This window comes from Equus caballus, chromosome 31 (assembly GCF_041296265.1).
Source record: "Equus caballus isolate H_3958 breed thoroughbred chromosome 31, TB-T2T, whole genome shotgun sequence".
Lineage (NCBI taxonomy): Eukaryota > Metazoa > Chordata > Mammalia > Perissodactyla > Equidae > Equus > Equus caballus.
In genome coordinates this window covers 11,997,517-12,021,863 of record NC_091714.1, presented here as the reverse complement: position 1 = coordinate 12,021,863, position 24,347 = coordinate 11,997,517, and positions in this window count along the sequence as shown.

Below are 24,347 nucleotides of genomic sequence, written 5' to 3'. Positions count from 1 at the left end.
AGCATCACAGCAACATACAACTTCCACAGTATGGCAAGTGACAGATGGATGGGGTGGTTCCCTGACTGGGAAACGAACCTGGGCTACAGGGGTGAGAGTGCTAAATTTTAACCACTAGACCACCAAGGCTGGCTAATGATGTAGCAGTCAGCCTCAAAATGGCCCCTAATGATCCCTGTAGACCCCCTCAAATATTACCAGGGTTGCCCTGTGTAACGAATATTATACGGATGAGGTAAGGAAGTAATGGTGTGTCACTTCTGAGACTGGGTTATAAAAGAGAGCAGCTTCTCCCTGGGGACCTCTCTCTGTCTCTCTCTCTCTCTCTCTTCCACATCACTCACTCTGGGGGAAGCAAACTAACATTGTGAGCAGCCCTATGGGTAGTCCCACGTGAAGAGAAACTGAGGCCTACTCTCTAACAGCCTGTAAGGAACTGAGGTCTGCTAACAACCACACGAATAGAATAAGTTCAAAACCAGATTTTTCAGCTTCAGTTGAATTGTGGGATGACTCCAATCTCATGAGAGATCCTGAGTCAGAATGTCCCAGCTAAGCTGGAACAACCACTAAAACATCTATACAAAAAGATACAGTATAAAAAACCACGATAGATAAATTAAAGTGTGATGCTAAAACATATTCAAAATAAACAGAATGAAGGTAGGAAAGGGGAAAAAGGGAAACAAAAAACATAAAGCACAAGCATAAAACAAAATGTTACAAATAAATCTAAACATATAAATATTTATATTAAATGTAAATGATCTAAAAACACATTATAATACAAATTGTCAAAATGCATAAAAACAATTACCAAGCTATATCTTGCCCACAAGAAATTTCTTTGAAATATACGAATATAGGTAGGTAAAAAGTAAAAGGATGGGAAAATATATACCATGCAAACACTAATCGAAAGGAAAGTTGAGTAGTCACATTAATACCAGACAAAGTAGACTTCAGAGCAAAGAAAATTACCAGAGACAGAGAAGGACATTACATCATAATAAAGGATTAATTTACCAGGAAGACATAATGATCCTCCATGTGTATACACCTAACAATAGAGCTCAGAAAACACCAAGCAAAAAATGATAGAATTAAAGGAAGAAATAGACAAACCCACAATTATAGTGAGACTTTAACACTCCTCTCACAGTAATCTATAGAACCAGGAGACGTAAAGTCAGGAAGCAAACAGAAGAAATGAACATCATCATTGGCCAATGGGATCTAATTGACATTTATAGAATACTCCACCCAACAACAGCAGAATATACATTTTTCTCAAGAGCACTTGGAACATTCACCAAGATAGACCTTATCCTAGGAGGAAAAATATTTTAACACAAGAAATAGTTAAAATTATAAAAGCAGGTTATCAGATCATAATGAAAATAACTAGAAATCAATAACAAAAAGATAGGAAAATCTCTAAACACTCATAAATTAGAAGCACACTTCTAAATAATTCATAAGTCAAGTAGGAAGTCTTAGTGGAAATTAGAAAATATTTTGAGTGAAAGAAAATGAAAAGGCAGTATGTCAAAATTTGTATGATGAGGCTACAAGAGTGCATAGAGAGAAATTCATAGCATTAAATGTGTATATTAGAAAAGAAAAAAATGTCTTAAATCAATAATCTAAATTCCCACTTTTAAAAAATTAGAAAAATAAGAGGAATTGAACCCAAAGCAAGGGGGAGGTAAGAAATAATAAGGATGAGAACAGAAATTGATGAAATAGAAACACAAAACCAATAGGGAAAAATCAATGAAAATAAAAGTTTGTTCTTTGAAAAGATCATTAAAGTTCATACAATCTAGCAATACTGACAAAGCATAAAAGAGGGAAGACACAAATTACCAAAATCAGAAATGAAAAAAGGAATATCATTACAGTTGGCAGCCCTTAAAATGATAATAAGATACCACAAACAAATCTTTGCACATAAAGTCATGAATTTAGTGAAATAAACCAATTCCTTGAAAAACCACTGACTACAAAAACTCACCTAAGTTGAAAGAGATAATCTGTATAGTGTTATAACTATTAAAGAAATTGAGTTAATAATTGAAAAAATTTCCAAAAAAGGAATTTCCAGACTAGGTGGTTTTACTGGTTAACTCAATCAAACACTTACCAAAGAAACAAAACCAATTCTGTATAGTCTTTTCAAGAAACTAGAAGAGGAGGAAATATTTAATAATTCATTTCATGAGGATCACCTTACCCTGATAACAAGTCAGTCAAAGACTTTACAAGAAAAAAAAATGACAGATTAACATCTTCATGGACACAGACACAAAAATTTTTAACAAAATTTTAGCTGAGTTCAGCAGTATATAAAAAAATTATACATCACGACTAATTGGGTTTCATCATACGGATGCAAGACTGGTTCAATATTTGAAAATCAATCAATGTTATCCATCATATTTGCAGCTTAAAGATAGAAAACCTCATGAACATATCAACTAATGTAGTAAAAATTAAAAGTATTTCACAAAATTCAACATCCATGTATGATTAAAAAAAATAATCAGCAAATCAGGAATAGAAGGGAATTTCCTCAACCTGATTGTAAACATTTCCTGAAATCCACAGCTAACATCATATTTACTGGGGAAAGACTGGAGATTTTCTTCGTAAAGTCAGGAGTAAGGCAAGGTTCTACACTCACAACTTCTGGTAAACATCACAATTAAAGTCCAAGCCAGTGCAATAAGACAAGAATGAGAAATAAAAGGCATTGATATTTTAAGAGCAATAAATAAAACTGTCCCCATTTACAGACAACGTGATTGTCCACACATTAAGTCCTACAATTGAATTTAGTATAGACACAAGCTACAAGGTCAACATACACAGACCAATATCTCTATATAGTAGCAATGAACAATTGGGAAACAAATATTTTAAAATGCATTTATCATAGTTCCCAAACAAATGAAAGATTTTGGTGTATAAACCTAAGAAAATTTGTACAAGCTCTTTACACTGAAAACATAATGCTTGTGAAAACAATCAGAAAAGACCTACATAAATGGAGAAACATAACCTTTTTCATGGATTGGAAGACCCAACATGGTAAAGATGTTCATTCTTCCCAAATTGATCCACAGGAATTTTTTGTAATGTAGAAAAGTTGATTCTAAAATTTATGTGTGAAATTAAGGAATTAGGAGTAACCAAAGCAATTCTGAAAAAGGAGAATAAAGTTGGGGTAATCAGGTTACTTTTTTAAGACTTTCCATAAAACTAAGTAAATAAGACACTGGGATATTGATGAAGGGATAGACCCATAGATCAATGGAACAGAATAGATAGTCTAGATATAGATCCACACTAATATGGCCAACTGATTTTTGGCAAAAGTGCAAATGTTATTCAATGCAGAAAGACAGCCTTTTCAACAGATTAAACTGAAAATCAAAATTAGTATGCAAATTAGTATGCAAAACAATGAACCTCCATTTAAACCTTACATTTTATGCAAAATTTAACTTAGAATAGGTCATAGATAGACAGATAAAGCCCAATACTACAAAGTGTTTAGAAGAAAACGTAAGCAAAAATCTTTGTGATCTAGAGTTAGGAAAAGAGTTCCTAGATGTGAAAGAAAATATACAAACCATGATATAATTGATAAATTGAACTTAATCAAAATTAAACGTTTTGCTGGGTGGAAGAAACTACTGAGAAAATGAGAAAACAATCTACAAATTAGGAGAAAATACTTGCAAATCCTATGCCTGACAAAGGGCTTGTATCCAGAATATATAAAGAGCTCTGAAAATTCAATAAGAAGCAAGCAAAAAATCCAATTAAAAAATAGGTAAAAGATTTGAACACATTACACCAAAGAAGATATAAGAAAGATTAATAAGCCTTTAAAAAACTGGTCAGCATCACTGGCTGTTAGGGAAATGCAAAATTAAATCATGATAAATACCACTATACATCATGAGAATGGCTAAAATTTTTTTTTAAACGGCACTATCAAGTGGGGACAATGAAGCAGAGCACTGGAAGTCTCATGCATGGCTGGTAGGAATACAAAATGGCACACCAAAACAGGGAAAACAGATAAGCAGTTTCTCATAAAGTTAAACATATATTTATTATAAGACTCAGCAATCCCATTCCTGAGCATGTACTCTAAAGAAATGAAAATAATGTTCATGCAAAACCTGTACATTTTTATGTTATAATGTTTATAACAGCCCCATTCATAACCACCCAAACTGAAAAGAAACCAAAAACAAATGTCCTTCAGTAAAGGAATGGATAAGCAAACGGTGGCACATTTATTAATGTGGAATATTACTAAGCAATAAAAAGGAACAAACCACTGATACCGAAACATCTTGAATTAATATCAAAGGCTTCTGCTGAGGGAAAGATGTGAGATTCAAAATGTTACTTGCCAATGATTCTATTGTCTGACATACTTGAAAAGACAAAACTGTAGGGGCGGAGAAGAGATCAGGGGTTGCCAACATTTAGGGCTGGAAGAGGTTGTGATGAGAAAAGAGTAGCAAAAAGACCCAAAAGAGAATTTTGAGGGTGATGGAACGTTTCTGTATCCTGACAGTGTCGTGAGATTACGCCTGTGTTAAAAATACACAGAACTATACCCTCAAGAAAAAAGTTTTTACTGTAACTTAATTTTTCAAATAAAGAAAAAGCTATTCTAAAGAGTAAAACAACAAACTTCTTAGAAAGAAATAAGTGTTAGCCATAGGTGGCAAATAAAACACTGTAATGATATTTGAAAACATTTAAAATAAATCCTTATGGGAAACTGGAGTATTTGAGACATCTGAGACCCTTTGGTAAGTAAACACTGTTGAATCCCAATCCTTATTTTGAGCTTACCGGAAGATCTGGACATTCCCAGTGTCTTTCCTCCTGGCAGAAAGGCGATGACAGGCTGTCGTACATTTGACAGAATGGAGTCAGGTCTTAAGCAAAGCCAGGCACGTACCTGACAAGACACCTGATGTGAAGGAGACAGGTTGCCTGCCTGGGTATGGTTGCCTCTGCAGGGTATCATTGACTACAGTGGAGGAATGATGCTCTCAGCTTTGTGAGGATGCAGATCTGCTCAAAATGAACAGGTTTGTGGCTGTTCACTGTAAAATTAGGAAGCATCTGTGGAAAAAGTCCCACTTGCCTATTCTATCGATGGAGAAGGGGTAGAAAAAGATTTAAGGACCACTAAAAGTTTTATGCGGGACATATACATTTTTAAAATAGCTAATGAAGTGCAAACAAGTATAGACTAAAATATTAAGTGAAAAAAAGGAACCAAAATAGCATGTTTGGCAGGATCTTACTTAGTAAAAAACAAAAGAAACGTATTTTTATATAAAGTATGTAATTTGGAGGCCCACCTTTGTGTTTAAAATATATACTATGCAGCTGTTACAACATGTGAGGCAGCTCTTTAGGTACTGGCATGATCTTGCTAAGAGATTTATATTCTCTGAAGAGCTGTTGTTTCGAATGAATCACTTTCTGTTAAAGAAATTTTGTGTGAATTTATATACAACATATGTAATAATATAGAGATATAAATGATATTTAGATGTGTGTGCATTTGTGTGTTTAAGCACAGGAAAAACTAGACTGCTAATGGGATAATCTCTAAGGTGGGCATTCTTGTAGGGGAAACATAAAGGGAACAGGAAGGCTGTTTATATTTTATAATTTCAGAAAATGTTTCCTATCTCAAATCTAAACATGCACACTTACCATTTCTTTTCACATGGAAGAAAAGACAAAATTATGTACATCAAACGTTAACATTGATTCTCTTAGCCTGGTAAAATGAGATGTAAGCTTTATCTTCTTCTTCGTGTTTTTCTGTGTTACCAAAGTTTCTACCATAAATAAGTATAACTTTTGAAAACATTATTAAAATTACTATTGAATAGAACAAAACCATATTTAGGCCATAATCCTTTTATTATAGAACACCTTCACTATTATTAAGAATTAAGTTTATTTTGTACATTCCACTCTACATGTGTTTTCATCCCAAACTTCTTTTTATTTGATAAACTTAATCTTCTAAGATATCAAAAGGGCTTGCAGAAATGTTAGAGATTTGCTAGAAACTTATGAACAGAGTAGAAATGTCTTCCTAACATTTAAAAGATGACTTTTACCTTCCCATTCTCTCACTGATACAAATGAACCCACCGTCCTCCCCAACGTTACAGTTATTTGTGGTTCACAGTGACACAGTTCAGTCATGTGGTCACGTAGTCAGGACACACTGCGCTCGGTTTTATAAAGAGCAACCCCCAATCGCAATAGCTTACAAGAGCACATGTGGATTTCTTGCGCCTGCTACTCGGTTATGCTACATGCCCATCAATGATTTCCTGGGACTCCACTCTAACTCATCCTGACTCAGGAACCCAGGCTGAGGGAAGCTGCATCTCCATGCTTCTACATTTGCTGCAAAAAGGGAGCATGATGAATCACATGCTCCATAAGGGACACGAGTCACTTCCTCTCACATTTCAGGAGCCAAAGGAAGTCAAATGACCATGCCTAACCACAAAAGGGTGAAAAAATCAAATCCTACCATTTGCTTTGAAGGAGAAAGGCCAAAAACATGTGATGAACAGAACTAATGACAACCATAGGATCATAGGATAAACAGACATCAGTAATTGTCCAATGGATTTAGCCCATTAAATTTCCATTTTTCACGTAACAAATTTGTTTTAAGTTGCATGGTAGAACATTTTATCCTTTTTCTCACGCCTCAAATCTCTTGTTCTTAAAAAAGGAACTTGACAGATATTATTTCATTCTCTAAAGAAAAAAAAGCTTTAAGCCAATTGGCCATTTTCAGATATCAGCCACTACCAAGCAAAGGTAGGAAAAAAGATTTTCATTAGAGTTAACCAAAGTACTGCCATTGGTAAGATTTTTTTTTTGAGCATTTTTATTTATCTGGTTTATTTATCTAGCTGCATTTACTCACTTTACCAAAGTATTTTTAAATGTCTACTAAGACATGTGGATTTTTCCAAGCACAGACTACTCAACATCAACCCTTTGAATTCAGTGATCAATGCTATTATTTAAGCATAATCAGTAAACAGAGTGTAATCTACATCTTCCTGGAAATGTGCATAAACTAGCTTCTGCATTACTCTAGCATAGATTCCATGCCTGGGGAATATGATATACCACTGGAGCATAGCTCATTGAGGTTATCATTGGCACTTGCCTCAAGAACTTAAAATTCAGAACCACTATTTATGAAAATGTGTGTGTGCTCACAGAATTTAAGAAGCTATGGTTTTTGACCTTGAGAGTAAGTTTGATCTTTTCATAAAATATTGATGGCTCATTATGCATTCCTTCCTTCCTGCCCACCCCACTGTTCACCACTACTTTAGAATCTCCATTTCTGTACATCGTCCTTGTGGTCACACCTGTTGTCTCTGGAGAAAAGGCCTCTGGTTTCAGACGTGAGGAAACTGTGTTTTGTATTCCCCAAGGACTTATCAATGATCAGAGCTCTTCTCTTACATCCAAGAAATAGATGTGCTTGCTGCATATTCGCGAGCATCAGAGCAACTGACTGCTCAAGGGTTCAAGTTCTCGAGAGTGGACACCATGGCTATTTACAGCCAGCGGACTTCAGGTTTAACTAGACCACTCCTGAAAATGTTCCGTGGGCCAGTTTTGAAACTGATCATTAATACATTAAATACTAGCATTTTAGGGATAATTTTTCTTTAAAAAAAGATCATCCATTGAATTTAAAAAAGATATAATGAGGAATAATGTGTATCTAATTATTAATGTACTATAGAAATTAGCTTTTATATTGCAATTTATATTGCAATTACCTTCTTTGTGTTATAAAGCAGAACAATACAGAAGAAGAACTTCTTTATTAATGCCTAATAGCATGGTAATTTAAAATATTCAAGTTTCTTTAATAAGGTAGTGTATGAAATGTTACTTAATTTGACAAGATTAATTATACAATTAATTTAAGACTGCTCTCAATTAAATTAGCAAAAATTCTTAAGCTTGCTGCTTTTGAAAAGAGTGCTGGAACCTAGCATGAAGTGAGGTACCTATTAAACATGATATTAATTAGACTGAGATGGAATAATGCATGTTTTGTTAATATAAAGGACATTGTCAGAGAGTTAGTAAAGATGCATTATTTCGTTACTTTAATAATATCTCAGCCCTGCAAATAATTTAGATGGGTCTCCAACAATACCAGAAAATATAGTGGCTTGGAATGGTGCTCAGAAATATTCAGGACAGTGATAATAAAGTTCCCATCTTGGCAGTCCTTACTCCATGTATTTTGGGGTTCTGTTCAGATAGAAGTATTGCCAAGGGGAGCTCACCGACTGGCAATATACCTCCAAGGTGACATTATCTTGGTGAATGAATTTATCATGGTCCAGGATCTAATCCTCGGCTTTTCAGGTCCAAAGACTTAAGCTTGTCTGAGTCTCAAGGTTACTTAGATCCAAGTCAACTGAGAGACACTAATTAAATTCATAATTCACTGAAGTATAATCACAATATCCTCATTTATATATTGACAATAGAAGAATCTACCTTTTAAGGGACCAGAGGGCCCAATTCCTGTATTTGCAGTGAGCCCTTTCATGACATCAGAGGACCTGGAAAGTCATTTTAGTGATGTAAAATTTTTTGGCATACAAAGAAGTATTGAGTGGAAGTCATCCATACTACAATAGAGTCAAAAGCATCTTCCTATCCTACCACATAAAACATCTCTCTAGTGACTAGAATGTTCCTGTTGCTCAGATCAATTCTGTGTCTCCTTCTGCATCCCTAAACCCCTTCTCTTTCCATGGGGCTGGACTCTGCTAATTCTATGGCTGAAGAACAGAAGGATGGGAGTTAAGGTACAGATTATAGTGTTTGGGCATTCTGTGCAAGGCTAAGAAACTCGGAGAAAACCCGATGATCTGGGTACGATTAAGTCTTGTTCTGGGCTGAGAATCATTCTTAATATATCATGCAACTTTACATGCTTGGTATGGTAAGTGTTGAATTTCTTAATTAAAGTCTCATACCCAGGGAAACCGGAAGTGCCTAGCCTATTGAACCCAATGGTTCCCTGACCAGTGTCAGGGTCTCTGCTAGCTTATGTGGATGGAGGAGAAACTCTTTCCTTTGGGATGATGCAGAACCGCATCAAAGCTATGGCTTGAGAGCAGACGACAGCCTGGATGCAGCCCCTTCTCCTCCTGAATTTCAGCTCTCCTTTGGCCCTAGGTAGGGGAGCCACTGAAGAGTGCACAAAATGTCACACCATACACAAAGACTCATTGGAGAGGAGTTGTGGAGGAAGGTTACACATAGCAGTACTAAAAAGGATTCTTTTAGAACCACTCATAAGAATAAGGGTAAGGTCTGTGGCTAACACAAAAGAAGAAAAGAGAAGAAACAATCTTCCCATGAGAATCTGAATGAATCATTTGGTAGTCTTGACTTCCAAATGCAGACTGACTCCAATTTATAAATAACAATCAGAATTTCAGGAGAAAACTATAGAAATAACTTTTCCTAAATTCATAATTTTCAGAGGAGAAAAGAAAGTGGCACACAGGTCAAGCTCACACAATTAGTGGTAAAGTTGGAGTTCAAGCCTACATTTTTTGACACTCAATCCAATGTATTTTACAGTATACCTCGTCATTAGGTAAATCCTATAAAGCTGCATACAGTATAAATAACTATAAATAGAAATTCTCCCAAATCGAAGAACCACTAACAAATGTTCTTTTAACTCATATAATGCATACATAACGAGTAGTTTTCCCAAGGTGATGGTTATTATGGAAACTGTAGCTTGCATTTGAGTGTTTACTATGTGCCTGGTTTCATTCTACAGACATATACTTTCCTGTTGACTTCCATTATAAACTTGGGGCTCCATTTCCTCCAAAACAGGTGATGGCTCTAAGGCACCTAAAATGAAATTAAGATTCTTAACATATAATAGAAAGAGCATCGTGTTAGTTTTAGCAATTTATATGCACTTAACTCTTCCATCCAGCCACTTCACAGGTATTTAAAAGTGAACTGATTAAAATGCACCACACATGCATTAAAATTTCCATCTTACAGAGAGTTCTTTTTGACTTCACTGCAGTGGAATGCCTAAGTAAAAACAATATAACCATCCTTAAGTAGAATTAACAAGAAATAAAAAAGGTCCTTTAAATGGACTTGTTCTTTCTCTCTCTCTCTCTTTTTAAATGTCTGTTGACCCTAATCAGTATTTTACACGCACATACATACACACTTACACGCACTCACTTCTGATCAAAGCAGTCATGGTCTTCTCAAGTCTCCAATGGGCAGTCCTTTCACAGAACAATGGGTTGCCTACAGGGACATTAAGTATTTGGCAACAACCCAACAAGCTACTGCTGCCTAGTGATGTTTAATGGGGTTAAACAGGAAGTGCCATGGTGTTACACAAATGCAGAATTTGTTTTCAGGAAGGACTCTAAGCAGGAAGTTACTCTTTCACTGAAAGCCATGTAAAGAGTCATCACATCACCACAAGGTAGAGAAGGGCACTGCTTACCCAGGACGATGCAGCCCCAAGGGAAGCAAGAATTATTGTCTAATATCAAACTCACTGTATATCCTTCATAATTTAATGTATATATCTACTGAATGCATAATAGGACTCTTACATGTACAAGGGATATCTCTGCACAAGCTTAGAAAATCCCCCAAATTTCAAACACCGCTGAAAAATGTTCTTTTAACTTATATAATGTAAAGTCAATGGACAGTTGTCCCAAGGCTATGATCATTATGGAAATAATAACATGCATTTATTAAATGTTTACTGTGTGCCAGTCATCATTCATTCTAAGCACTTTTTGCATATTTCATTTAATTCCCACAACCTTTTGTGGTAAATACTATGATTACTCCCATGTTATAAGACAGGAAATTCTACAGAGGTTAAGTAACTGGCCCAAGAGTATACAACTAGAAAGTGGTGGAGCCACTTTTAAATTCAGATAGCCTACCTCAGATCCTGTACTCTTGACTACTACACAATGCCAGCAGAAAGCCACCCACAGACTTGTGCAAAGGACACAAATTCCTTTAATATAGGGAAAGGCGATAAGAATCCATTTGGGCACAAATACCTATACATCCAGAGACATAATCTCAGGTTCAGGGGCAAGATCCTCTTACCTTTAAGTTGCCACAAGAATCCCACAAGGTAATGATCCTGTCTGGTCCTTTAAGAAGCTCCAGTCTGCACACTACTTCTAGATTTTGAAGAAACCCTGCTGCCAACTGGCAAGTGTTTTGGAGATTCTGGCCAACAGCTTGCCTGTTCACTAGGTACAATTAGCTGGTAACAACCCCAGCATATTCCTGGGCTTAATCAAAGCTTGATTTCACAGGTGAAGTACCTCCCAGAGGCCCCAGGATTCAGGACCATTCAGGTCTATTCCTGGATCCTACAACAAATAAACCACGAAACTGCTGACATGTGTCTGCAAGACAGTTGGCTCAACCAATTTATTTGCCCAGTAACTTACTTCCACACAGAAACCCAAACATTTGCATTGTTCCAAATTGGGCCACATCAAAATAACAAATGATTACATCCCACTCTTTCAAGTTTGTCCCCAAATAGTTAAAATCAAGAATAATAAGTTTTAGAATATCAATATTTAGAAAATTTACCTAAGCATCTTCACTTATCATCAAGCCTTCTTCTGGGAATCTATCTCAAGGATAGACTGTCAAAAATACAAAATATTTATGGATAAGGTTATTCATGGTGGTATTATTTGTAACAGTGAAATAAAGGAAATGATATATATGTCCCTTGAAAGGGGACTCATTCAATGAGCTCTGGTTCAACCATACAAAGGGATTCTATGCAGATGTAAAAATAAACGACAAAAACCTCTATTACACCAACGCGGTATACATCTCCAGGGATGTATTGTTAAGGAAGGAAGAAAAAGGCACAAAAGTATGTATAGGATGGTATTTAGGGATAATATAGGGGTAAACACACATACACACACACACACACACACACACACACTTACTTATATTTATGCAAAGGAGCCCTGGCATGGCACATAAAAAAGTAACACAAGTGACCACCTATAGGAGGCGGCAGGGCACAGGGTAGAGGGGATTAGTATGGAAGTAAGACTTTTCTAAAAATAACTTATACTTTCTTTTTGGCTTAAAATATCTTTATTTGGGTATAAGTAAAATATAATAAACAGCACATATTTACAGGCACAATTTGATAAGTTTTGCCTAAGGTATGCAATCATGAACCCACCACCATAATCAAGGCAATGCAGCCATCAACCCACAGTGTTCTCCTGCCCTGTGTAATACCTCCCTCCAGCTTCTCCCACTCCCTTGACCATTTCTCCTGCACAGACCGCCCCCACCCCCCAGGCAACCACTGGTCTGCTTTCTGTCAGTGTAGGTCTATTTGCATATTCTAGAATTGCACATAAATGGAATCCTACAATATGCAATCCTTTTTGGGGGGCTTCCTTTACGCAGCATAATTATTTTTTGAGATTCATTCACTTTGTTGCATGGATTAATAGTTCATTACTTTTCGTTGCACAATACTATTCCATTATATCGATACACCATGATTTACTTATCTTTACCCTGGCTGCTGGACATTTGTTTTTCCCCCAGATTTTTGCTATTGCAAATAAAGTTGCTATGAGCATTCATGTGTAAATTTTGTAAGGATACATGTTTCCATTTCTCTTGGGTACATACCAAGGAATAGACTCACTGGTTCATATGGTAGGTGTATGTTGAACTTTTTCAGAAACTGCCAAATGTTTTACAAAGTGATTGTGCAATTTTACATTAACAACAATATGGTGAGAGGGGTAGTTCCTCAGCATCCTCCCAACATGTGGATGGCCACCCTTCTTAATAGACGTTTAATGTTATCGCAGATAGCTCTAATTTGCATTTCCCAAACAACTAATGATGTTGATAATGTGCTTATTTGGCAAACATTTCTTTTTTGGTAAAGTGTCTATTCCAATCCTTTACCCACTTTTTTTTTTAAGATTTTATTGTTTCCTTTTTCTCCCCAAAGCCCCCCGGTACATAGTTGTATATTCTTCGTTGTGGGTCCTTCTAGTTGTGGCATGTGGGACGCTGCCTCAGCGTGGTCTGATGAGCAGTGCCATGTCCGCGCCCAGGATTCGAACCAACGAAACACTGGGACGCCTGCAGTGGAGCACGTGAACTCAACCACTCTGCCACGGGGCCAGCCCCCCTTTACTCACTTTTTAAATTGGGTTGTTTGGCTTCTTATTGAGTCTTTCAAAGTTCTTTATATATTCTGGATACACATTACTTATTAATATATGTTACGTAAATATTTTCTCCCTGCATTTATGCTATTGTTGCCATATATTTCACTTTCTCATATGTTATAAACCCTACATTACATATTTTTTAAACAGTGAATTATTTTTTAAAGAGCTATTATGTATAAAAAATGAATATAAAAAACAGTAATTAACCATGGAGTTACCATTTCCAGTGTTCTTGTTCCTTTTTTTTGTAGATCCACATTTCCATCTGCTATTATTTTCCTTCTGTCGGAAAGACTTCTTTTAACATTTGTAGTGTGTTCTGTTGGAGATGCCTTCTGAAATTGATTCATCTGACTAAAAAAAAAGAATCTTTATTTCTCTTTGTTATTTGAAAAACATTTTAGCAGAATATAAAAGTCTAGGCTGACAATTTTCCCCCAGTATTTTAAAGATGTCGTCCCACTGTTTTCTCGCTTGCATTATTTCAGAGGAGAAATTCACTTTCATTCTTTTTTTGTGTTCCTCTGCACATAATATGCATCTTTTCTTTGGCTCCTTTTAAGATTTTCTCTTTGTCATTGGTTTTGTGCAGTATGATTATAACGTATTTCTTATAGCTTTCTTTGGGACTTCGTTGAGCTTCTAAGATTTGCAGGTTTATAATTGTCATTGAATTTGAAAAATGTTTGTCTATTATTTTTCCAACTCTTGTTTCCAAATCCTTCTCTCTTCTCTCCTTCAAAGACTTCAATTATATGTTTATTAATCTGCTTGAAGTCGTCCCACTGGTCACTTTATGTTTATTTCATTTCTTTTTCTCTGTGTATTTCATTTGGTATAGTTTCTACTACTATGTCTTCACATTCACCCATCTTTTCTTCTGCAAAGTCCAATTTGCCTTTAATCCCATCCTGTGTATTTTAAATATAAAATATTGACTTTTTATCCCTAGAAGTTCCATTTGGATCTTTTTCACATCTTCCATTAACTTTTTAAACCTATGATGGAACACAGGAAAAATATCTCTTTTAAAGTCATTGATGGCTAATTTTAACAACTTTGTCATTTCTGTGTCAGTTTCAATTGCAGTTTCTCTTACAGATTATGTTTTCCTACTTCTTTGCATGCCTGGCAACTTCATGGATTCCAGAGATTATGACTTTTACCACTTTGGGTGCTTGATATCTTCTTACCAACATTCTTGAATTTCATTCTGGGATGCATTGAAGTTACTTGGAAACAGTTTGTTCCTGTGGATCTTGTATTTTAAGATTATTGGGAAGAATTAGATTAATGTTTAGGGCTAATTCCTCCCAACTATTGAGGCAAGATCCTTCAGGGTACTCTAATGCCCCATGAATTATGAGGCTCTGCAGGATAGCTGGAAGGAATGGGTCCTGTGTGTGCATTAAGTACTGTTGACTCTCATTCTTTGGATGGCTCTTTCCCAACCTTGTTTAGTGTTTCCTACACTCACACATTGACCAGTGCTCTGTTGAATACTTGGAGGAGGATACTCTGTAGATATCCAGCATTTTCTCTTTGCACAGCTCTCTCCTCCTACATACTCTGTACTAAAATCCCAAGTAACATAGGTCTTCCTGGGTTTAACAGCTGTTTTTCATCAACTCAGTGAGTCTGTCCCACCCTGCCTAGGTTCCTCCTCCTGAGGCAATAAGCTTGAGCAGTCATAGAGCTCATCCCATTTGTTTTCTGTCTTCAGGGAGCAATGTCCTTCAATGCCTGTGTCTGGTGTCTTGAAAGCATTGCTTTATATACTTTGTCTGGTTTTTCAGTTGTTTCAAGAGAAAGGTAAATCCAGTCCCTGTATTCCCAACTTGGCCAGAAGCAGAATTCCTTTATTACGTAGTTTAGCCTATTAAAAAATAAAATCCAAAAGAAAAAAGCAGTCTCTTAAAATTGATTAAAAAAAGTAAATAAATAAGTATAATTCACATCAAATTATAGTCACACAGAAAATAATTATTCCAAGTCACTTTAGAGGACACAAGTTGTCTGTATATCCTTATTGGTAATATATATAAGAACTCATATAGATGCAAGAAAATCTTAGACTTTATTTAGAGATGTAATAGTTAATGGTAATAGTAGTAATATTATTTTAATCTAATCATATATTATCAGATATGCAATAAGAAATTAATGTGGTTAGGAATCAAAATTTTCAGCATAATAGAAGATAACTAGTTATGAAGGAAATAAATTTTTACAATATTTACTTAGAGATGGAAATATTAACAGGCTTATAATATAAAATATATATTACATTTGATTTTCTTTTCAAATATACTTATTTCTTAGCTTTGTCCATTGAGAAGCCTAGAAAAAAATGATGACTCTGTAGTAATTAACATATTAATGACTTTGATCTTGGACTCCACATACCATTTCCCACTAAAAGAACCAGGGATTTTGGGAGGAATGGCTGATCCCACTAGGTTTGAGCAGGTAAAATACAAGACAAGCCTGGGATCATTCATTGTACCCCAAAGCAAGGAGGGTTTCAAGTAATAATGGGGCACATTAAAAAGAAATTTGGGGCCTCCCATTGGCCAAGATGAGACAATTTGAGTATCAATAAGAACAGTGAATGCAATTGCTTGAAACACAATAACTACACACAAAAACCTTTGAGTTCATATAAAAAAGAGGGAGAAAGAAAGCAGATTTTTAAAACCATACAGACTATTTAATTGTACACCAATGAGAAGGAAATGGAGCACCAACTCTACGAAAGTGAGCACGTAACAAGAAAGAATTAAGCATTTATTTTACTTTTTTCTATAAAGCTGTCTTTTTAAATAACTAATAAAGGGTAAGGTCTTCTCCGCAGAAACCTTCCAGCTAACTCTTAATCCTATACCTGCTGAAACCAGATAGTATATATGCAAATTAGGATTATGCTACCCTTTATCAAAGGCACAAATGTAAATGCGAACTGAATAAAACCAAATGAGGTTTTTACTTGATTATTCTCATATAAATGCCATACCTTAGAGCTCCATTTGTCAAGAGGAAAATATGACTATGACAAATAGGGAAGGCATTTTAAACCTATGAATCTGATTTCTCTTTTTATGTTGTGGTAACCATTTATGGATAGTTATGTTAACTATCTCTGTTTCATAGGCACATCAGAGGGAAGGAAGATGATGGTGTACTTCATCACATTAAAAAAAACATATTTGGAGGTCTTGAGCCAATTCATGCTTCCTCCCATGGGTTTAAAGCAATGGTGGCCCCAGCCAGAGGAGGTAACCAAAAAACAATTGTATGCGCATTTGGCATAAGTAAGTTAAAAATGAAAGAATAAAGGGTAGACATATTTCTTGAACATAGCTCAACCATATTTTCAGAAATGGTAGTAGCAACCATTAAAAAAATTAAAACAATTTTCTACATTAAAAAAATCAGACATTGAAAAAAAATTAATGAGATAATTTTTAAAGACTAGGAAAAGAAAAACAGCAAACAGGAAAATTTTCCACAAACTTCCTTGAGCTAAGGCAATATACTAGTGTTTTGAGCACACTCCAAAAAGAGTTTGGGAGGCCAACTGCAAACTAGCTATGTGACTAGTTTGGGCAGTTACTTACCTCTTCTGGGCCTCAATTCTCTCTTCTATAATATGAGGTCATCGATTGCACCTACAACACAGGGCTGTTGAGAGGACTGAAGGAATTGATGGATATAAGGACTTAAAATAAAAACTGCTGCTATACTAACTTTTGAAAATATTTCAAAACTGGGATTATTCCCTTAAGGGTTTGCATAAGCCCAACAACTTGCAGATATGTCTGGGTGAAATTGTACATTACAAATTGTGTCTCTAAAGGTCAGGAGAAGAGTCACTTGGGGAGGAAAAAAGATGGGAACGGGAAAGGTAAAATTGGGGGTGCTGCAAATATGGGTGACGTTTCAGTGTTAAACACAAAAATGACCTCCTTCGTAATTTTGCTGATAGCCAGCCTAGTTTTCCGTTTTATAAGCTACTATTCAGTAGTGACATCAATGAAGAACAGGAGAAGCAGTTCCTAGATATAGCCAGATTAGTGCTCAGAAAATCTCAATAAAGAACTCCTTCTGTCTTACTCATCAGTGGGTCTTACAGTTCTCCATGTTTCAAATTATTCTCTTGCGTGCCTCTCCTTTTCTGAGAAAAAGATCAAGTCGAATTTAAGGCAGCATTCTCTATTTACTTTACTGCTGGCTCTCCTCTTCCCTTATTTGTTCCCTAGAGTATAAGTGAACGCAAGATTTCATTCTTTGATGTTTTCATGTCAACCAATTGGAATCTTGGAATTTCCTGAAGAAACGCCTGCTGACGCATGATAGGTATCATTGATCTTAACGATGATCTTAATAGAGAGCTTTGATAGTTCTGAACAAGACATTAGTGAACAGAAATGATGGTTTTTAGATTAGGGGGCAGGAAACCATGTTAGTCTTGATAAGAACAGATGGAAGAGTCCTCAGGTAAGCACAATCTATCCTATGTACAGTCCCCGATAACTCGCTATTAAGGAACTCTAAGGATTGGTGAAAGTCATCCTTAGCAGAATAGCTGCCATTTTTAAGAATTTCTAATGAGATGTCTTGTGCCAAAAGGAGATACTATAATGATTCTTTTTTTTTCTTTTTCGAAGCAAAGGAAACAGAACCTAAAGAATTATTAGCTAATAATTTCTAGACTGAAAAGACTGTGTAATTAATCATCCAAAAATCAATTTGAAAACATCGACAGAAGAACAGGTTACTGGCATTGTTATGAACGGGTCTAGACTGATCTAATCTCCTTCTATGACAGGGCAGCTGAATTCAGGAGACATAATGGACATAATCTATCTTGACTTCAGCAAGGTGTAGCTCCTGACTCATATGACATACTCATTAACGATCTTGGCAAGACATTCTCTGTCAATTTTCTCCTCACCATGCTTTGACACAGGTTTCTATTGGTCCCTCTGGCTTGTCTAGGTAATTTATTCTTATGTTCATGAGGCCAGGCATTGGTTCCTAAGAGTGTCTTGCATTTGATCAAGCTGTGCCCTCTGCAGGGAGGTCCTGCCTATCTCACCTCCTCAAACAATGACATTTTACTCATCCTTCCAAGCTTCAACACAAAAGTCAACAAGTCTCCTTGTTCCAAATCATCCACTATTTCCCATGTGCTCCTCCAGCTTTGTTTAGACTTCTCTCAATTAGAGAGACCCACATGCTCTTGACTGTATCAATGGTTTAAAAATCATGCCATCTGTAGGGAGATAATTAATGTGTCAGTTTTGGTGACTGGCTCTGTATTGGTGGATGAATCCTGTGGATATGGTTTAATAAGAAGACTCCAAAATGTTTTAAATTGGTCTGGAAGCAAATTAACAAGAGATGAAAACATAACAGCACGTTGAATTATATCAAGTAGAGGCAGCACAGGTTCATAATGGTTAAGAACATAGACTCTGGAACCTACCTATTTGGATTTGAATCCTTACGCTACCTTCTAGCTGCAAGCATGTCCTTGGGTAACTTAGGTAACCTCTCCGTGCCACAGTTTGCTTATCTACATCCTGTTCTCAATGGCACATCTTTTCTCTTTGTTTAACAAGAATAGGGATCAATTGTGTCAATTTCACCCAATAAACATTGAATGAATGAATGGATGGGTGATAAATGACCAAAAGAAAACTACAAGCATGGGTCTCAGCTGGGCCACTCCTTTGCAAAATGTTTAAATTGGTTGAATTTGACAGTCCTTCTACTGCATTATGAAATAATCAAGGTTTATACGTTAATGTCAGAAATTAGCATCATTTGTAACATTATTTCAATAAAAATGTTTTGAAGAAACTCTTAGAACTCTATTTGTTCCTAAATTTGAGACTGCCATTGTAACATAGAGCCAATTCTCAATGAGGTTATAGGGGCCATGTTGAGCAGAGACACCCCCACCCCCAGCCCCAGGGAAATCGGCTTTGGGCTTTCTTTCCATTTACAATTAAAAGCAGTTTCCACTGAGTAACCTGTCCTAGTTATACCTATTTTTAGGCCTCTTTTTTTTCTCTTTTTTACAGACAAGAAATACTGCTTTAATAAATGTGAACCACGATGCACTCCCATAAACTTGAAATTAAGAGACTTAAGGTGGATTAAAAAATCTTTGTGGTTCTTGTGGTCCCTGCAGGTTGCAAAATTGATAAGAGGCTTTGACTTTAGACATCCCCCTGCCCTACCTTAACGGGAAGGACCAATTCCAACTCCACATAAAAATAACTTCCTCTTACATAGTAGAATATGGCTTCACGCAGTTAGCCTTAGGGCCTTTACTCCCAGGAATGGGAACATCCTGATGTCAGGAAGGGCCAAAGAGCATGCTCAGAGGTTTCACAGTCTGGTCTGGTTTCCCCTTCCTCTCCCACATTGTTATTTAGACACGATTCTTTTCAATGGATTCATATCGGGCTGGAAACAGACATTAGCAAACACATTTCCAGGCAGGCTTAAATATCTCTAGTACTCAAGTACTTCCAGAGTAATAGCTGCAGAAGTACTAGAAGTATCATAAAAAATTGAGTCCTCGGGATTTCTCAAGTGAATGTTTTAAGAATTAGAATAAGGACAGATTGGAATCAGCATCTTGAACCATAAAGGTTTGTTGGGTTTTTTTTTCTTAATATAACTTAAACCTCTTCTTATTCAGCATTCTCTCAGGCATTAAGTAAGGATTCCAGAACTCTCTGGGTGGGGGGGTCACTCTGGTGAGGCTGAAAGTTGCACGTGGTTCAGGATCAAGAAGACCAAGAGTTAAAGGATCAGTGGCTGGGGTCTTGTGGGTTATCTAGACTTATCAGAAGGTTGGTGGCCAGGGCCTGGCCTGAAGCAGAGGCCGCAGCAGGAAGCAAGGCTGGGACATAGTGGACTTGGGTGGAACTGCTAAGCCAGCTTCAGGAAGGTCAGAGACAGAGGAAGTGAGAGGATTCTGGGATGCACTTCAAGGGTTGGAGGGTGAGAGGGGCAGTCCCCCAGCAGGATGCTGTGCCCAAAGACCTTAAATGTTTGTGTGCCCAACCCTGACCTCTGTGCTGACCAGAGGGCTTTCTAATATTACTAAGCATACTCATTTTTAATTTTGAGAACTACATACATAAGACTGAGAAGAACTAATATTTTCCAAATATTTAGTAGGAAGTGATATATATGAAGTTCTGATGAACTTGATCTGTCAACTACAATTTAACACAGTAATGAGAATGCCAAGTGTATAAATGCAACTCGTGGCATGCTTTTATCAGCTCAGAATTCAGCTACAATCGCCCCACTCTGCTAGCCAATCTTAGACCAGAGAGACCTGTTCCTGTTTAACATGGCTGGTGAACACACAGAGTTTAAAATCCCACAGAAGAGGTGTGGGAAGATTTCAGACTGACCTCACTGTGTTCTTTTAGCGCCTTCCATGGGTTCCCATGAAGCCAGGGAGGCTCACAAGGAGACCAGGAGGAACATAACTTTAGGACTTTAGTAGCTTTTAAAGCAACCCCATAAGAAAGTAGAATACTGTGGTTATGTGGGAAAGGCTCCATTACTGACTAGCTCTGTGGCCTCGGGAAGGTGCTTGACCTCTCAATGTCTCAAGTACAACAAAAGTACAACGGGTGTAAAACAGTCCCTCCCCCAGAGCGTGGCTGTGAGGATTAAATGAGATAAGCCTTGTCAAGCGTTTAGCACAAGGCTGGCTATTAGTAAGCTCTTAACAAACATTACTGTTACTAAGGGTTGAGGATCATTGGAGGATGGAATATGACTGATATATATATTTATTTAAAAAATATATAAAAGCAACTATATATATTTTAAAGCAATTTCCAACTTGTAGTGTTTTCAAAATAGCATATAATAGAGAAAGGGAAGGAGAAGAAATAAATGTTTCTCCTGAGAATTTCTAATACCTGTACCTTCAAAAGGAGAGAAATTGAGGACTGTGACTTTTGGTCCTAACCAGAACTAAAAAGTCCTGAGGTCTATGGAAACAAAAAATTACGTACATTTTGAAATAAGCGAATTAGCACTTTAACTTTCAAGAGATTTTTCGGAGACACGTTGAAGTGGAGAGAAAAGCAGATTTTCTAAGCAACCCAGTGAGTGAAGGTTTCGTAAGTTCTTCAAACTCTGAAAAAGAAAAATAACGTCTCATCAAAACTGTCCATCTAGATCAAGAACTATTTTTTTAAGAAATAAAAGAATAGGCAAACCATTTCTACATTAGTCAATTAAAAATGGAAAAAAATAGTTGAAATATCTAACCCTTCTCTTTGACGTATTTCCTCCTGCAGCACAGAATTCGAGTGCTGGAAAGTGTTTCCTCTGCCTGTGTCAGGAGGGTCTTCCTGCACAAGGTTGTTGAAAACCAGCTTTCCCTTTTTGAGACCACTTATCTTTCTTCCACTGGTGCTTGTAATGGTCTATTATATAGTCATGGATTAAATTTAAAATTTAAATGAATGGAAGAAGTTGAACATGAGCGTGTTTAAAAAGTATTTATTTATTTATTTATTTATTTATTTATTTATCTATTTGAGGAAGATTAGCCCTGAGCTAACATCTACTGCCAATCCTCCTCTTTTTGCTAAGGAAGACTGGCCCTGAGCTAACATCCATGCCCATCTTCCTCTATTTTATGCTGGATGCCGCCACAGCATGGCTTGACAAGTGGTGCGTAGGTCCACACCTAGGATCCAAACTGGCGAACTCTGGGCCGCTGAAGTGGAGCGTGCGAACTCAATCGCTGTGCCACTGTGCCAGCCCCTTATTTATTTAATTTTTAACTTTGTATTTTGAAATAATTATAGATTCACATGAAGTTGCAAATCTAGTACAGGGAGGTCCAGGATCTCACTCTTTCCCAATGCTTATGTCTGATATAACTAAAGAGCAATAGCAAAACAATACTTTTATTTTTAATTAAACTTTACCAGAGAAACCTCAGAATACATTCTACTCACACACACCTGCTGTTACACACATGCACACACACAGAAAATGGCTATTTCATCTAAGAGCCTCAGCCTGGGGGCAACTTCAATCAATAGCAGTCTACTCACCAGAAGGGAAGGTGGCTGGGAAGCCTCTCATAGTGACAACAGTCCTGCCTGAAATCAGGTCAAGCCCAGGAGGCTTGAGACAAATGGAAGAATAATCTGGAGTCACAAGGAAGATCCTTGTATCAAAGCCTCCACTCTCAATGGCCAAACAAAGCAACTGACAGATTGGAAGAACATTTATATGATACCGAGATTTTTATCCATTATCCCTTTTCAGTCTCACAGAGAAAAAGGCGTAATACTAAGCACTATAGTTCTTAAGGGGTTTTGGTCCTTAAATTCCATCAGAAAATAAGGTACAAACACAGGACTTCTCAGTCAGCTTTTATTATGTCTGTATGATCTCTAATACGGGGACTCTGTGGGGAGGAAAGATTTTTTAGGTCATGCTTTTAAAAGTGCGATGTGTTAATAAAAGTAATCTGGAACTAAGGTTGGCTGGAGGCAATGGGATGACATGCAACACATTTTGTACACTTCCTGATGCTTCTCCCTCCAGAGCCCTCACCAGGCATCACTAATCAAGTGTGGCATCGTTTCCCGTTGAGCCAAGATACATTTTCATGTGGGATTTCAGGCTGCTGATTATACTTGGCATTAGAAATGGAACCTAATTCGGAGTTATTGGTGACAGGAAAAAGGCTTCCCCCAAGAAGTTGGTTTTGAAAGCAATTTGCAAGAACCAAAGGAAGGAGACTGGATGAAGAGAAGAATGAAACATTCCATGGGAAGATTGTAATTTTATTAGTAATCTTAACATGTCTGTTCATAGCTATATGCCGAGGACCTAACAATATGTGTTATATAGTTGGTGTTCAATGCATTTTTTGCTGAATTAATGAACGAATGGTTTGTTTTTCCTTTTTTAGCCATCCAAAATGATAACAGAGAGAAGGATAACTGGCTCTTTGAAGCAGATTTTCACTGGAGGGCAGCCCCTTGAAGGGTAAGGTATAGTCTGCGTTTGGTGTGTACAGAAATATAATTCTATGGTTTTCTGTTTCTACTTCCATTGTTCTCCCAGTCAAAAAACTTCGGAATCTTTTGTTTTGTCCCTGCTCTACATAATCAATCAGATACCAGGTCTTCCTTCACAATAGATCTTATTTTCATCATTTCATACTGAGTACCTCTCCCGGCACTGAAATTGTACCACATAATGTCTTAATTGCTACATTAGCTTCCGAAATTTTCAATGGACTTGATTTTCTCTTTGCTTAAAACTATTCTGTGTCCTATCAAAAGACAGATACTATAAAAACAAATTGGTTTTCTTTTATTATTACAAAAGAATTTTAGGTATTATCGAAAATTTTGAATAAATAATTATGTAAAAAAGGACAATATAAAAATCATTCTTAATCCGGTCAGCCAGAAATGACCAGTGTTAGCATGTTGATTTGTATCTTAATAGCATTTTTTTCTTTGCTAATACATTGTTTTTCTTTTACAAAAATTTGTTTATATTGTGCATATTCCTTTGTAACATGCTTTACCTTACTTAAAATATATTAAATATTTTTCCATAAGGTTTTCTTTGCTAACATTATTGTTTGGATGATATTTCATCTCATGGATAAGGAATAACCTATTAAGCACTTGCTGGGTGATAGACATTTCCATTTTATACAATTAGGAACACTGAGATAAATACTGCTGTTATATTACAATGAGGAAATTGTCCAATGAGTTCCTGAGAATAATTTCTAAAAGATTATTTGCATAACTTAAAGAGATGGAAATATTTAAATTTTTCAATATATATTGCCACATTACCTGGTAGAGAAATCATATCAACTTAAACTCCCACCAACAAAGTGCAAAGAATTGGCAA